Raw genomic sequence first — 13,678 nt, forward strand, 5'->3', positions numbered from 1 at the left:
CTATACTGCCTCCCAGATCTGTGATATAAAGAAATAACTATAGTTTTCTGGCAGTGACTGTAAACCATCTACCAAGCAGAGGACCACTAGTTCAAATGCCTTGGATTGCAAACACCAGAGAGTGGCTTAAGCAAACCATATGGTTAAGCAAACCCTGTTCTGGATCACATCATTAGCAGCTAGACGTCTAGCTATAGCTATTAAATCCTAAGGTTTGCAATTTGATTTCTATCCCATACAAATTAGCCAGGGTCTTCCCTCCCAAATCTTTCAGTCAATCTATAGTAATTTCACCACACTGTGGGTTTAGCAATTATCCAAATAATTGACACCAAAGGCAAGAAGGGGTGAACAACAGGATGGGCCTCCCGGCATCTCCTGCAGCAGCACCTGGACTGGATTCTAAATTCCTCCTTCCAGAAAGAAGCTGCATCCCAGCCCAGATCCAGCTGAGAGCCACAGCTGCCAAGAGGCAGTCGGAGCTCTGGGCACCTCTCTGTGCACCCAGGAAGCCCCAGGAGGACTTCATCAAGCCAAGTCGATGCCTCACTCAGAGCCCCAGGATCCCTGACCCCTAACCCCACAGTGACCTGGAAATGCCTGGTGATGCCAGAAGCAGCGCTTTCCAATTCTGAAGGCCCTCAAAATGCTTGCTCAGCCCACCTTCCTCCTTTCCTGGGGCGTGGGAGTGGTGGGGAGATGAGAGGCAGAAAGATGAGGACATCATCAGGAGGTTTTTCCTTACTGGAAAATGAGAGGAAATCCTCTTTCACTACTTAAAAATCAAAAGGAGCTGTCCATATTCCTCTGGCAGGGGTCTCCCATCATCCCCCGCGAGGCCTTCCCATTATCCCCTGCGGAGCTTTCCCATGATCCACAGAGGCCCTTCCCATAACCCCCAAGCGGGAAGTTCGCGCAAGTGCGGCTCTGCAGGGAGGAGCGAGGGCCGAGGGGAAGGCCCTCGGGAGAGTGGAGGGCAACAGTGGCCACGGTTCCTCTGTACTTCGTTTCTTCCGTAAGAAATGATCTTCTTGTCCTTCTTAAGAATAAATGGAGCGATCCATTTCCTTTTACCCATTAACCCCTTCAAAAAGAAGAAAAACAGTCCCAGGCTGGCCATGGTTGATCTCTGCAGAGGGGCTGGTCAGGGTGCCTTCTGCTTCCTGGTGGGATGGCCTAGGCCGGGGAAACTGTTGAAACCACCCTGGGGCTGCCTTCTGTAGTTTCCACAACCTTCCAGGCCCACCTCCCAGCTGGAGGCCCTGCAGCTTGGCAGTTTCCATGGCGACTGAGTCCCTAAGTGTGTCTCTTCTGAGCTCTCCTGGACGGTGTGGAGAAAAGGCCTTAAGAACTGAGGGGCTTCAGTAAAATGCAAACAGATTTTTTTTTTTGTAGGCACTGTTCAGATGAAAAGCAGGGACTTTCAACAAAATGAGTTCAGGTCCATCTTAACTATAGAACTATGAGGTTGTTTATTAGAATAATTGTACTCTGGTAAATTTACCAATTTCATATATGCATATTTATAAACAAACATATTAGGGTATATAGATAGAAAAAGTTCTATCTACATGTAGAATCGAAAACTTTTTAAAATAGTGTTGGTAGTATCACACATTGCCATTTAGTGGATAGAGACAGACCTGAGACTGGAGCCCTAGCTCCATATACTTCTTTCTGAAGTCAATCTACTCATCTGTAAAATGGGCTGTTGTGAGGTCAAAATTAGATATTCATAATGAGAGTAGCATAGTGCCTAGCACAAAGTAAAGCACTTAGTAAATGGGAGCTATTACTATTAATTGTACTGTTGTTAATCTTACAATAGGTTAAGCACCTTTTGTCTATCAGTATGTCTGGGGGGGAATTTTAACTCAAGTTTATCTTAATCGTTTTCAGTCGTGTTTTTTTCTTGAATAGAATCAAACTGCCAAAGATGATTCTGTCAGTTGTTTGTGACAATCAGAAGTTAGTCTGTGATGAACAGATTAGTTTTAATGCTCATATTCATTAGCACTAATATACATAAGGGTGGGGAGAGACTGAAGCTTCTGGAAATATATAGACAGGTAGATTCTTAAGCGTAAGTAGGTATTTGAACTGTTTGTGGATTATGTCTCATAAAATTGGCACCCAGCAAGGAGGAAAATGCCAGATACACACACGCCCATACCTGAGGTATGTAGGTCAATGGAAGGCTATTGAAACACAGTTGTCAAGAGAGAAATGTAAATTATTTTTCACCCAGGAAGTGAGATTATTCAGTGATGCATCATAACCAGTAGGGAAAACAGTTTAGTGGACACCAGCGTGGAGACAAGAGATGTCAGAAAATTGGATAGACTCGAATTTCACGTTGGGTAGCAACTCAAGGACATAGCTCAGTGCTTGGCACATAGTAAGTGCTCAACCAACACAGGTTTATCAAATTGAATGTTAGATATTATTTTGCAACAGAGCTGTGCTTTATGCAGCAGTAGGAAAAGAGAAAAATTGACGTGAAATTTTTTCTTTTTCTTGTTTTTTTATTCTTAAATCACACTCCATTTTCCGAGGGCTCTCTCAGGATATCAGTTGCTTAACTACGTCTGAGTGTCTTCTAGGTCGAGTACTAGGGGATTACAAGGAAATGAGAAAGAAATTACAGACCCATTGGGGGGGCAAATTCTACATTAATCTACACTGTTAAAAAAATTTACCAGGGCCGGGAGCGGTGGCTCACGCCTGTAATCCCAGCACTTTGGGAGGCCAAGGTGGGTGGATTGCCTGAGCTCAGGAGTTCAAGACCAGCTTGGCCAACATGGTGAAACCCTGTCTCTACTAAAAATACAAAAAATTAGCTGGGCATGGTGGCGGGCGCCTGTAATCCCAGCCACCCAGGAGGTTGAGGCAGGAGAATCGCTTGAACCCGGGAGGCAGAGGTTGCAGTGAGCCGAGATTGCACCATTGCACTCTGGCCTGGGCGACAAGAGACAACAGTGAAACTCTATCTCAAAAAACAAAAACAAAAACAAAACTATTATGCCTTCTGGCTACATGTTAATCCTTCATTCCAAAGTGGAGGTCACTCTTTCCTACTGGTGGATATGTAAGGCTGGTTCTAGTTTTGATGCTGCAGATAGCCTCACTCTAACCAGCAGTTGTGGTGGGAGATCCTGTGCTACATGGGGCTGTACTTTTCAAGGTCTAAGGGTGGATCAGATTTTCTAGAAAAGGGACGGGGAAAGAGGTGGCATGCTGAACCACGTGTCCATGATTTTCCCAGAATAAGGCTCCCCCTACCCAACTTACAGGAAGGTCATGATCAAATAAGATAACGAGGATGAAATGATTTGGAAGTGCTATAGAAATGTAACGTGTATATTTAGCTCAGGTTTTAAAATCTTTTAATTATGTAACATTTGATGCATGCAAAAGAACACATATTCACGTATGCCAGCAAAGTAATACAGTGAACACCTGTGAACCCCTGCCCAAAGTAAATAGATGAATGAGTAAATGAAATAAATATAAACATCTGAATGCGTAGATCTTTGTCCACATCTCAAATTCAGCTCTTTGGATTGCAGCTTTATAGAATTGAGAGATTGCTGAGCCTAAATACATGTTGCTGCATTGCCTCCGAGAATGGCCGGACCTATCCCCACTCTCACCAAAACAGAGTGTGGGACTCACTGCTCCCTCACCTACTGTAAGTCCTATTTTTCTTCTTTGCTAATCTGATGGACAGGCAGTGTCTCATAGTGACTTTAGTTTGTATTCATATTTTCTCGATTATTTGAGAAGATAAGCATTTTTCCCCAAATGTTTATTCTTCACCTATGATAACCCTTGTTAATTATTTAGATTAGTTTTTTGCAGGCCACTTTCATATATCTGTGTATGTTGTTTTCTCTTTCTGAAATGTGATGCCCATGTTTCTCTACCTGGTGAACAATTTGTCAACTTTAATATCTTATCAGATGTAACCTTCCTAGGGATGCTGTTTCTAACTGCTGCCAGCCCCTTCTTACCGTCTCTCTGGTTGTGCTTCTGACGCATTCCCTACACAACTGGAACGTGTTTCCAGGTCAGCCTCCCTAAGCACCTCCCAGGGCCTCCACCCCACAGTGTCGCACAGAACTTGACACATACCAGATGCTCCAATTATTAAATATTACTGAATACTTTTAGAAAATTGGGAACATACAATAAAGTATAATGAAGAAAATAAAGAAAACCAATAATCTCACTTCCCAAAGATAATAACTACTGCCATTTTGGTGTGAATCCTTTCATGCTTTTAAAATGCATATATATGTCTATTTAATTGAAATCATTCTATTTGTCATTTACATTATCACATGTCATTATATGGTGAACATGTCAAAAAAAATTTCCAAAGTGTTTTAAAGACAATAGTATTTCACCTTAAGGATATACCAAAATTATTATGTCACAAATGTTGGATAAGAGAATGCATGAAAATCTTTAATATGAAGTTGAACAAGGTAAGGGGTATTACTTAAGGAAATTATACTCCTCTTTTTTTTTTTTTTTTGAGACAAGGTCTGGCTCTGTCATCCAGGCTGGAGTGCAGTGGCATGATCACAGCTCACTGCAGCCTCGACCTCCCAGGTTCAGGTGATCCTCCTGCCTCAGCCTCCCGAGTACCTGGGAATACAGGTGCCTGCCACCACACCTGGCTGATTTTTTGTATTTTTTTTTTGTAGAGACAGGGTTTTGCCATGTTGCCCAGGCTCAAACTCCTGAGCTCAAGCGATCACTCACCTCAGCTTCCCAAAGTGCTGGAATTACAGGTGTGAGCCACCACACCCAGCCTCCATTTTGTTTTTAAGAAAACAATGTTTCGGGTGTCTTTTCTCAGTATCTCATTCACTCATGTTTCTTGGGTGACTACCAGAAGTTCCTCAGCTCTGGGTACTGTTGCTGTCCTCCTCTCGTGGTGCTGGCATACCTGCTTGTTTGAATTGCCTTTCTCCTCTCCTCAAGCCCATTTTTAATTATGTAGTTACTAGGACAAGCATCTAAATAGTTGTGGAGCAAATACAGTTATCAGAAGAGCTAAATGAACCATTTCCCTCTCCCTCTACAAAGAGGAAAGCCAGAAAGGTTTTAAACTGGACTGGTAATTTTAGGTTCCCCAGAGCTGGCTTTGTGCAATCTGACCACTGAGGCCCTGCACTGGGAGGGACCAGACGGGGCCCCTGGCAACCACATCCGGGTGGTACTAGAACAGCTCAGTGCTGTTATCTATGACCCCAGAACAGAGTCTCAGTTCAGGGGCCCTAAAAGAGTTTCCCCACTGAACAAGCATGGAAATGTGAAAATACGTATTTATTAAACAAGATAAGTGAAGATTGTTTCATTTAGAATGTGATTCACTAATGTATTTCTTTGATTACTTAGTTATCTTGGTATGTTCAAAATATTGTGGCTTTCTTTTTAGCAGTTCTTTATACTAATACATTTAAAGAGGGTCCCAGAAGGGCACCAGGCTTTAGGATGGCTAGAAATGGGGACATGGCCTGGTCATTTTGGGTCATCTTGGCCCTGGTCTCAGTTCCAAGGATGTGTTGGAGAGAGAATAGGGGTGAGAGCTTAGGAAAACTCTCCAGAGTGAAGAGGCAGCTTGGCTTTATTAGGTTGTTTTCTTCACCTTAATCCTGAAAACCTTTTCAAGCTAACTGGCAGCAAGCTGGACATCAAGGTATGTGTTTAGTTCTAGAAACTTCTCTATGTGTGTCATGATATTTTCTTTTGTTACTATCTTAAGTCATGCACATATATGATATGTATTACAATGTAGTAGAAAAAGTAAAATTTATACAGTAAAGGGAGAAAAAGGACCCAGAGAGCAAGAACTCATTAGCCTGCCTGTGCCCAGCATGACCCTGCAAGACAGGCGTCTTACTCCCAAGTTCACTACCAGAATAAATGAATTAATTGACTCTAAAAGGGTTTTGAGAACAGTTTCAAGTTATTATTGCTTATGCTTCCTCCCCTACATTCCAGATCCCACAAAGAAGCCACTTCTTGGGCTGACCTTTTTATCATCCACCTCAAACTCAACAAGGGCAAAACTGAACTTCTTCTCTCCTCTTTATTTCCTTATCTTAATGAAGGGCCCACTTGCTACCGGTTTACTAAGCCAGAATCTGAACATCATCAATGTCGGGGACCAGTTCTTTCCTTCCCCCTTCCCCAACCAATCTCCAAATCCTGGAGAGTCTTCCTTCCAAATTATTCCAAATCCATCTACTTTTTTCCATTCCCACTGCTTCTTCCTTAGTCAGGACACCATCATTTTCTGCCAAGAAGACGCCAACAGCCCAGGTGGTCTCCCTGCCCTTAGTCTCACTGTCTTCTGATCTATCTGCTGCACTGACCAGAATCATCTTTTAAAACCACACATCTAATCTAATCACGTTGTTCTTCAGTTTAAAATCTTTCAGTAGTGAAGTCCAGACTCCCTCATTCGATTATTAGGCTCTGAATGATGTGGCCACTAAGTCCCTCCCCAGCCTCTTCTCTTGCCTTATGTTCACACACCACACTCTCTGCTGTGGCCATAATGACTTTCAGTTCCCCAAACCCAACTTTCTGTAGGATTGCTGGGCCTTTGCCTATGCTGTTTGTTCTCTGCTTGGAACACCTTCCACTCTTCTTTTGGGTAACTCGATGCCTTCTCCAGGTCTCAGCTCAGCTGTCACTTACACAACCCCATAGGCAGGCTTTATCCCCAACCCTTGTCCACAGTGTCCTCCAGGTGACTGTGTCTCCCAGGTGGGTAGCCCCTGAAGTAACCCTCTACACTCCATCACTGTCAGGCAGTTGGAAGGCTGGAGAGGCAAACCCCTCAGAGTCAACCTAGATCCTTGTGGCTTCAGCCCCCAGCAGGTAGGGAGCCCACCAAGCTTCAACTCTACAGCAGAGACACAGCCAAGGCTACTGGTATGTGCAAAATATTGGCTTGTGAAAATTACAGTATCCAAAACATGATTTTTTTTCTAAAAGAGCTTTTTAAATTTTGTTTTCTAAAAGTTAAAACCAGAAAATTTCTGATTTCTGACAGGTTAAGGATTTAGGGGAATTTTTAAGTTATGTGATGTGAGGTTCTCTGTAGTTTTGTACCAATTAGATTGTTCATTTCCTAAGAATGAGGACCTCTCCTATTCATCTTTGTAATAGGGACAGTGTCTTACAGATGAAAACATTCAATGACCCTACATTAGAGGAGAAGAAACTGGAGCACAAATTGGTTGAATGTTCCCCCATGTGACACATTTAATAAGGCTAATGTTGTTGAAGTGGAGGCTGGGCAGGCAGTAAGAGGATTCCCTTGTATACTTGCACGGTGAACATGAGTACTGGCATCGCAGGCCTCGTTCAATGTTGATACTCTTGAATTTAAAGTGGCATTTCCATGTACTCTTACAGATGTTCCTTCATTTGCCATCAGAAGGATAGCTGTGAAGTGATATATAGGAACTTTGTAGGCATATTTGATTTTTAAACCTCTATTAACTTTGTGTCAAATAATCAAAGCTTAACAGGATTTTATATTAAGGATGGTGAGAGGGAATCAAACTTCATTTTTAGAGAAAAATAGCAAATCAAAATCAGCTGATGAAAGGGACTTTGTGGTTCTCTCCTTCCTTCAGCTCCTGATATGAGTCCTAGACTTATTACATATTCATACTAATTAGCTGTGCTTTCCAATAATTAGAGTAGCCATAAGCATTTGTACACTAATTCACAGTTCCTAAAGCATCCTTAGGAATATTAGCATAAATGTTTATTGAATGTCTCCTGTGTGCCAGGCATGATTCTATACATGATAAGGATTCACTGATGAATAAAACCGGTTAAAAAAATCTCTGCTTTCATGGTGCCTACATTCTAACACCTTACTTTCCCCATTCATCCATACCTCAACCCCACAGAGTCACACTAGGAAAACTGGAGTTCAGGAGAGTAAAGTGACTTTCACAGGGTCCCAAAAATAGTAAGTTTGGGGTCACAATTTGAACTTGTCACTCCAGATTCCAAGTCCCATGCCTTTTTTTTTGCTAGGTCAGTATTCACTGTGGAATCATAACTGATGCTCAAAAAGATGATCTTGAGTAATATTCAGGAAAGAATATCATATTCAATAAGTTGCTTTTTTTTTTCTTTTTGAGACAGACTCTCACTCTGTCACCCAGGCTGGAGTGCAGTGGTGCAATCTCAGCTCACTGCCACCTCTGCCTCCTGGGTTCAAACAATTCTCCTGTCTCAGCCTCCCAAGTAGCTGGGATTACAGGCACATGCCACCACACCCACCTAATTTTTTGTATTTCAGTAGAGACGGGATTTCATCGTGTTGCCCAGGCTGGTCTTGAACTCATGAGCTCAGGCAATCCACTTGCCTTGGCCTCCGAAAGTGCTGGGATTACAGTCATGAGCCACCACACCCAGCCCAATAAGTTGCTTTTATTATTGAGTTACATAAGTCTTTTTTAGAAAAGATTTAAGATACAAGAGTTAAACACTAATGATCTTAACCATAAGAGTTAAAACTATAAATTAACTGGAAAGGAGCAGCTGCCTAGAGGAACCCAGGGCATGCGCATTCTGATGGCCACAGTGAGTGCTGAGGTCTTCAGTGTAGGCTGTGAGGGGGACTGGCTGCCTACTAAACTGTCAGCCTCTGGTAAGTAGGGTAGATTAAGCTGATGGAGCAGAAAGCCTCACCATCCAAAGCCATCCTTTCCCAGACTCCATGTCTGGTGGGAATAGATAGGCAACCCGGGAAAGAGTACAAAAGTGTGTGTCTTAGTCCTTTTGGGTTGCTATAAAGGAATCCTCAAGGCTGGGTAATTTATAAAGAAAAGAGGTTTATTTAGTTCATGGTTCTGCATGCTGAACAAGAAGCATGGCACCAGCACCTACTTCTTGCGAAGGCCTCAGGAAGCTTCCATTCCTGATGAAAGGCAAAGTGGAGCAGGCCTCACATAGTGAGAGGGGAAGGAAGAGAGAGAGCATGGAGGGAGGTGCCAGGCTCGTTCTAATCAGTGCTCACAGGGACTGATACAGTGAGAACTCACTTACTACTGAGAGGATAGCACCAAACCATTCCTGAGGGATCTCCCCCCATGACCCAGACACCTCCCACTAGGTCCCACCTCCAACAGTGGGGGTCAAGTTTCAACATGAGATTTGGAGGGGACAAATACCCAAACAATATCAGTTTGATAAAGAGGATATGAGTAATTTCATTCTCCCATCAGACAGTGTTTGTTTAAAAGAAAAGTACCACGTCCATAAATCATCAAATGCTGGCCCAGAGGGAACTTTAAAGAACAGCCCCTTGATTTAAGCCACACAGTTTGCCAAACTATAACTGGACTGAAGAGTATGCTCTTTTTTTTTTTTTTTTTTTTTTTTTTTTTGAGGCGGAGTCTCGCTCTGTTGCCCAGGCTGGAGTGCAATGGCGCAATCTCAGCTCACTGCAAACTCTGCCTCCCGGGTTCAAGCAATTCTTCTGCCGCAGCCTCCCCCGTAGCTATGATTACAGGTGCCCGCCACCATGCCTGGCTAATTTTTGTATTTTTAGTAGAGACAGGGTTTCACCATGTTGGCCAAGCTGGTCTCGAATTCCTGACCTCAGGTGATCCACCTGCCTCAGCCTCCCAGAGTGCTGGGATTACAGGCATGAGCCACCGTGCCTGGCCTAAGAGTATGCCTTTTTGCAGACCCCATAAAAATTTTCCAACTTGCTTATCTCATGTATTTGCACTAGCTCAACTGCAAGAATGACTCCTTAGTTGATGGGTCAGTTTCCTATTTCCACATACCTGACCTCATTCTACCTATAGGCATAAACTCAAGAGGAATTTACAACAGATGGGCTCAGGCAACAAGTTAGCCCCAGAGTGGAGCTCAGCGACAGAGGAATGCTTCACTGAAAGAAATGTAAGTCCCTGAATCTGATTCAAGCCTTTATCAAGTCCTACTTCAGTTAGAATCCAGTTTACTCCCCAAATACCCGTGAGTACTCTCTCAGTTACTATTTCCCTTGCCACACATATAGAAGAAAAGCAAGAAAGTTACTCTGCTGGGAGACACTGCCAAGGGCTCTTAGAAGCAAGAAAATTTGCCTATTTTATACAGGTAGTTTAAAGAGAACCACCCTTATAAATGGGTGTTTGTCCCCTTATTATTTCAGGACACTTGCAAAGCTCCTCTCCTCCAATATGTCTCTAATTCAAGTATCACAGTGTCTAAAATTCTACCACTAAAATGCCATTACCTAAATTCAGCACAGCCTTCTGTCATCATGTTGATATTTCTTTAAATATCATGCCAATAGTTTTAAAATCAAATGATACTAAAGGTATATAACAACAAACAGTCGGGCCTGGCTTTATCCCTTCAACTCCTCTGTCTCATTCCCCTACCATTTTCTACTCTTTTACCCATTTCTTCTGGTAGTTCCCTATATTTCTAAATAATATGAGTAAACTATGATTTTTATGTCCAATTTTAAAGCTTTTCTATGGACCTCTGGTTTTAGAGACAACATCTAGTTCTCTTACATCCCTTGCCACTTCCCCTGATGCTGTAGGACAGACAGGTCTGTCCCACCCACGGTGACTCAGTCATTGTTGTTCATGGCCGCTGCCCGTTCTTCGCGATCAAGGAGGAGAATTCTTTGGAGGAAACAGAGCTTTCATACGTGAATCAACTGGGAAGCGAGTCAAAAGTACTGCAACTGGAAGTGTGGCATGGGGAGGGGGCCGTGGCCAGTCTCCTCACTGGGCTCCTGGAAGTGTGGCATGGGGCAGGGGTCATGGCCAGTCTCCTCGCTGGGCTCCTGTAGGACTGAGAACGCCTACTCCTTCACACCTAATTATGTTTGCTGGATTGGGTTATAGTTCTTCAGTGTGTGGACTCTTGTCAGTTTTATATCCGTAGACCGAGCACAATGCCTGGAATACAGAGCATGCTTAATAATCAGAGGCTTTTCATTGTATTTCTTATCAACAACACTAGTAACTGAATATAAATCACCCTTCCTCGCCAGTCAGTGCACCATACTATTAGAATTCTTGCTTTTTGATCAGTGGAGAGAAAATGAGTTTCTTTTCTCTATGTTAAGTAATCGGGTTCTGATTTTCCCTTTTCTTTCTCTCTAATAGTGTTTAATGCTCTAATGCTTTCTAAGCATGAGGTATTTTCTTGAGTCTGAAGCCCAGTATCCTCAAAGCCCCCTTCAGGGAAACCTCAGTTCCCTGTCTGTCAAGGCCTGTCACTAGCTTTGCCTTGGCCTTCTCTGGGAGAATGTCTGCTCCTTAAGTTGATGGCATACAAGCCGAGGTGGGGAGAAATTAAAGTGTAGGATTTCTGTAGGCAGCTAATGTTTTATTACTGGAGTGCAGTGATGCGATCTCAGCTCACTGCAACCTCTGCCTCCTCGGTTCAAGCAATTCCCCTGCCTCAGCCTCCTGAGTAGCTGGGACTACAGGCACACACTACCACGCCCAGCTAATTTTTTGTATTTTAGTAGAGATGGGGTTTCACCATGTTGGCCAGGATAGTCTCGATCTCCTGACCGCATGATCTGCCCGTCTCAGCCTCCCAAAGTGCTGGGATTACAGGCGAGAGCCATAGCGCCTGGCCTAAAATGTATTATATAAGCATCATAGTGACCACAAAACAAAAACCTGCAGCAGATATACAAAATGTAAAGAGAAAGGAATCAAAGCATACCATTACAAAAATCATCACATTAGAAAGGAAGATAGTAAGGGAGTAACAAAGCAACAAAGGAACAACAAACCGCCAGAAAGCAATTTTTTAAATGGCAGTAGTAAGTCCTTATCTATCAATAATTAATGTAAATGGATTAAATTCTGCAATCAAAAGATAGAAGTGGCTGAATGGATATTAAAAAAAAAAAAATCTAGGTGCTGCCTGCAGGAGACTCAGCTTTAAGGATACACATAGGCTGAAAGTAAAGGCATGGGAAAAGATATTCCATGCAAATGGTTACCAAATAGAGAGCAAAAAAGATACTTATATCAGACAAAACAGACTTTAAGTCAAAAACTTCATAAGAGACAAAGTCACTATATCATGATAAAGAGATAAATTCATCAAGAGGATATAACAATTATAAATGTATATGCACCCAACATCAGAGTACCTAAATATATATTAACAGAACTCAAGAGAGAAATAGCAATACAGTAATAGCAGGGTACTTCAGTACCCCATTTTCAACAATGAATAGATGATCCAGACAGAAGATGAATAAGGAAACAGTGAACCTGAACAACATTCTAGAGCAAATGGACCTAACAGACATACAGAACACTCCTTCCCCCAGCAGCTGAATGCACATTTAAATGTACACAGAACATTCTCTAAGATAGATCATATGTTAGGCCACAAAACAAGTTTTAACAAATTTAAGAAAATTAAAATCATATCAAGTATCTTTTCTGACCACAATAACATGAACTAGAAATCAGTAACAGGAGGAATATTGGAAAATTCACAAATATGCAGAAATTAAATACACACCTGAACAATCAGTGGGGTCAAAGAAGATATCAAAAGGGAAATCAGAAAATTCCTTAAGACAAATGAAAATGGAAACAACATACCAAAACGTATGGGATGCAGCAAAAGCAGTACTAGAGGGAAGTTTATAAAGAAAATGTGGTGTATAGCTGTATCTACACAATGGAATACTATTTAGCCTTAAAAAAGAAGGATTTCCTGTCATTTGCAACAACATGGATGAACCCGGAGTACATTACACTAGGTGAAATAAGCCAGGTACAGAAAAACAAATATAGGCCAGGCATGGTAGCTCACTTCTCTAATCCCAGCACTTTGGGAGGCTAAGGCAGGAAGACTGCTTGAACCTGGGAGTTCAAGACCAGCTTTGGCAACATATGAAGACCCTGTGTCTACAAAATTTAAAAAATTAACTGGGCATGGTGGCATGGGCCTGTAGTCTCAGATACTCAGGAGGCTGAGGGGGAGGATCACTTGGGCCTGGGAAATCAAGGCTGCAGTGAGCCTTGACCATTGCACTCACGCCACTGCCCTCCAACTTGGGCAACAGAACAAGACCCTGTCTCAAAACAAACCAACAAACAAACAAAAAAGAAAAATATGCATGACCTCACTTATTTTTGGAATCTGAAAAACTTGAACTCAGAGAAGCAGAGCATATAATAATGGTGGTTACCAGGGGCAGTAGGGTGGGAGAAATGGGGAGTCGCTGGCCAAACAGTAGAAAGTTTCACTTAGGAAAGATGAGTAAGTTCTGGAGAGCTAATGTACAGCTCTAATGTATAGTTAGTAATAATACATTGTATACTTGAAATTTGCAAGAAGAATAGATCTTAAATATTCTCACCACCAAAAAAAAAAACAATAATGTGAGGTGATTGGATATACTAGCTTGACTGTGGCAATAATTTTACAATGTATTCATATATCAAAATATCACATCCTATACTACAAATTATGTAATTTTTATTTGTCAGTTATACGTCAGTACAACTGGGTGGGGGGTGGGGGGGTGGGAAGAAGCTGTCTCGATATGAGGCCGAGGTGTCCTATATATCCTGAGCCTGTATGATCGCCTTTCAAGTGTAGAACCTGTAGGTGATGGGAT

General features: G+C 42.4%; 1 protein-coding gene across 3 annotated transcripts in view; it reads left to right on the plus strand.

Annotated features, from left to right (window-relative positions):
- Positions 1 to 872: 872 nt before the first annotated feature.
- SLC37A1 (solute carrier family 37 member 1) overlaps positions 873 to 13,678 on the plus strand; it is an 84,239-nt gene continuing 71,433 nt past the window's right edge. For 2 of the 3 annotated variants that reach the window (XM_055105130.2, XM_055105135.2), the window contains exons 1-2: positions 879 to 1,015; positions 3,570 to 3,691. The gene's annotated coding sequence lies outside the window, so the exon portion shown is untranslated. Of the gene's footprint in view, positions 1,016 to 3,569; positions 3,692 to 9,860; positions 9,958 to 13,678 lie in introns of all 3 variants that reach the window. The other variant, XM_055105134.2, reaches the window with a different exon arrangement.

Source organism: Pan paniscus, chromosome 22, assembly GCF_029289425.2.
Source record: "Pan paniscus chromosome 22, NHGRI_mPanPan1-v2.0_pri, whole genome shotgun sequence".
In the NCBI taxonomy this organism is placed as follows: Eukaryota; Metazoa; Chordata; class Mammalia; order Primates; family Hominidae; genus Pan; species Pan paniscus.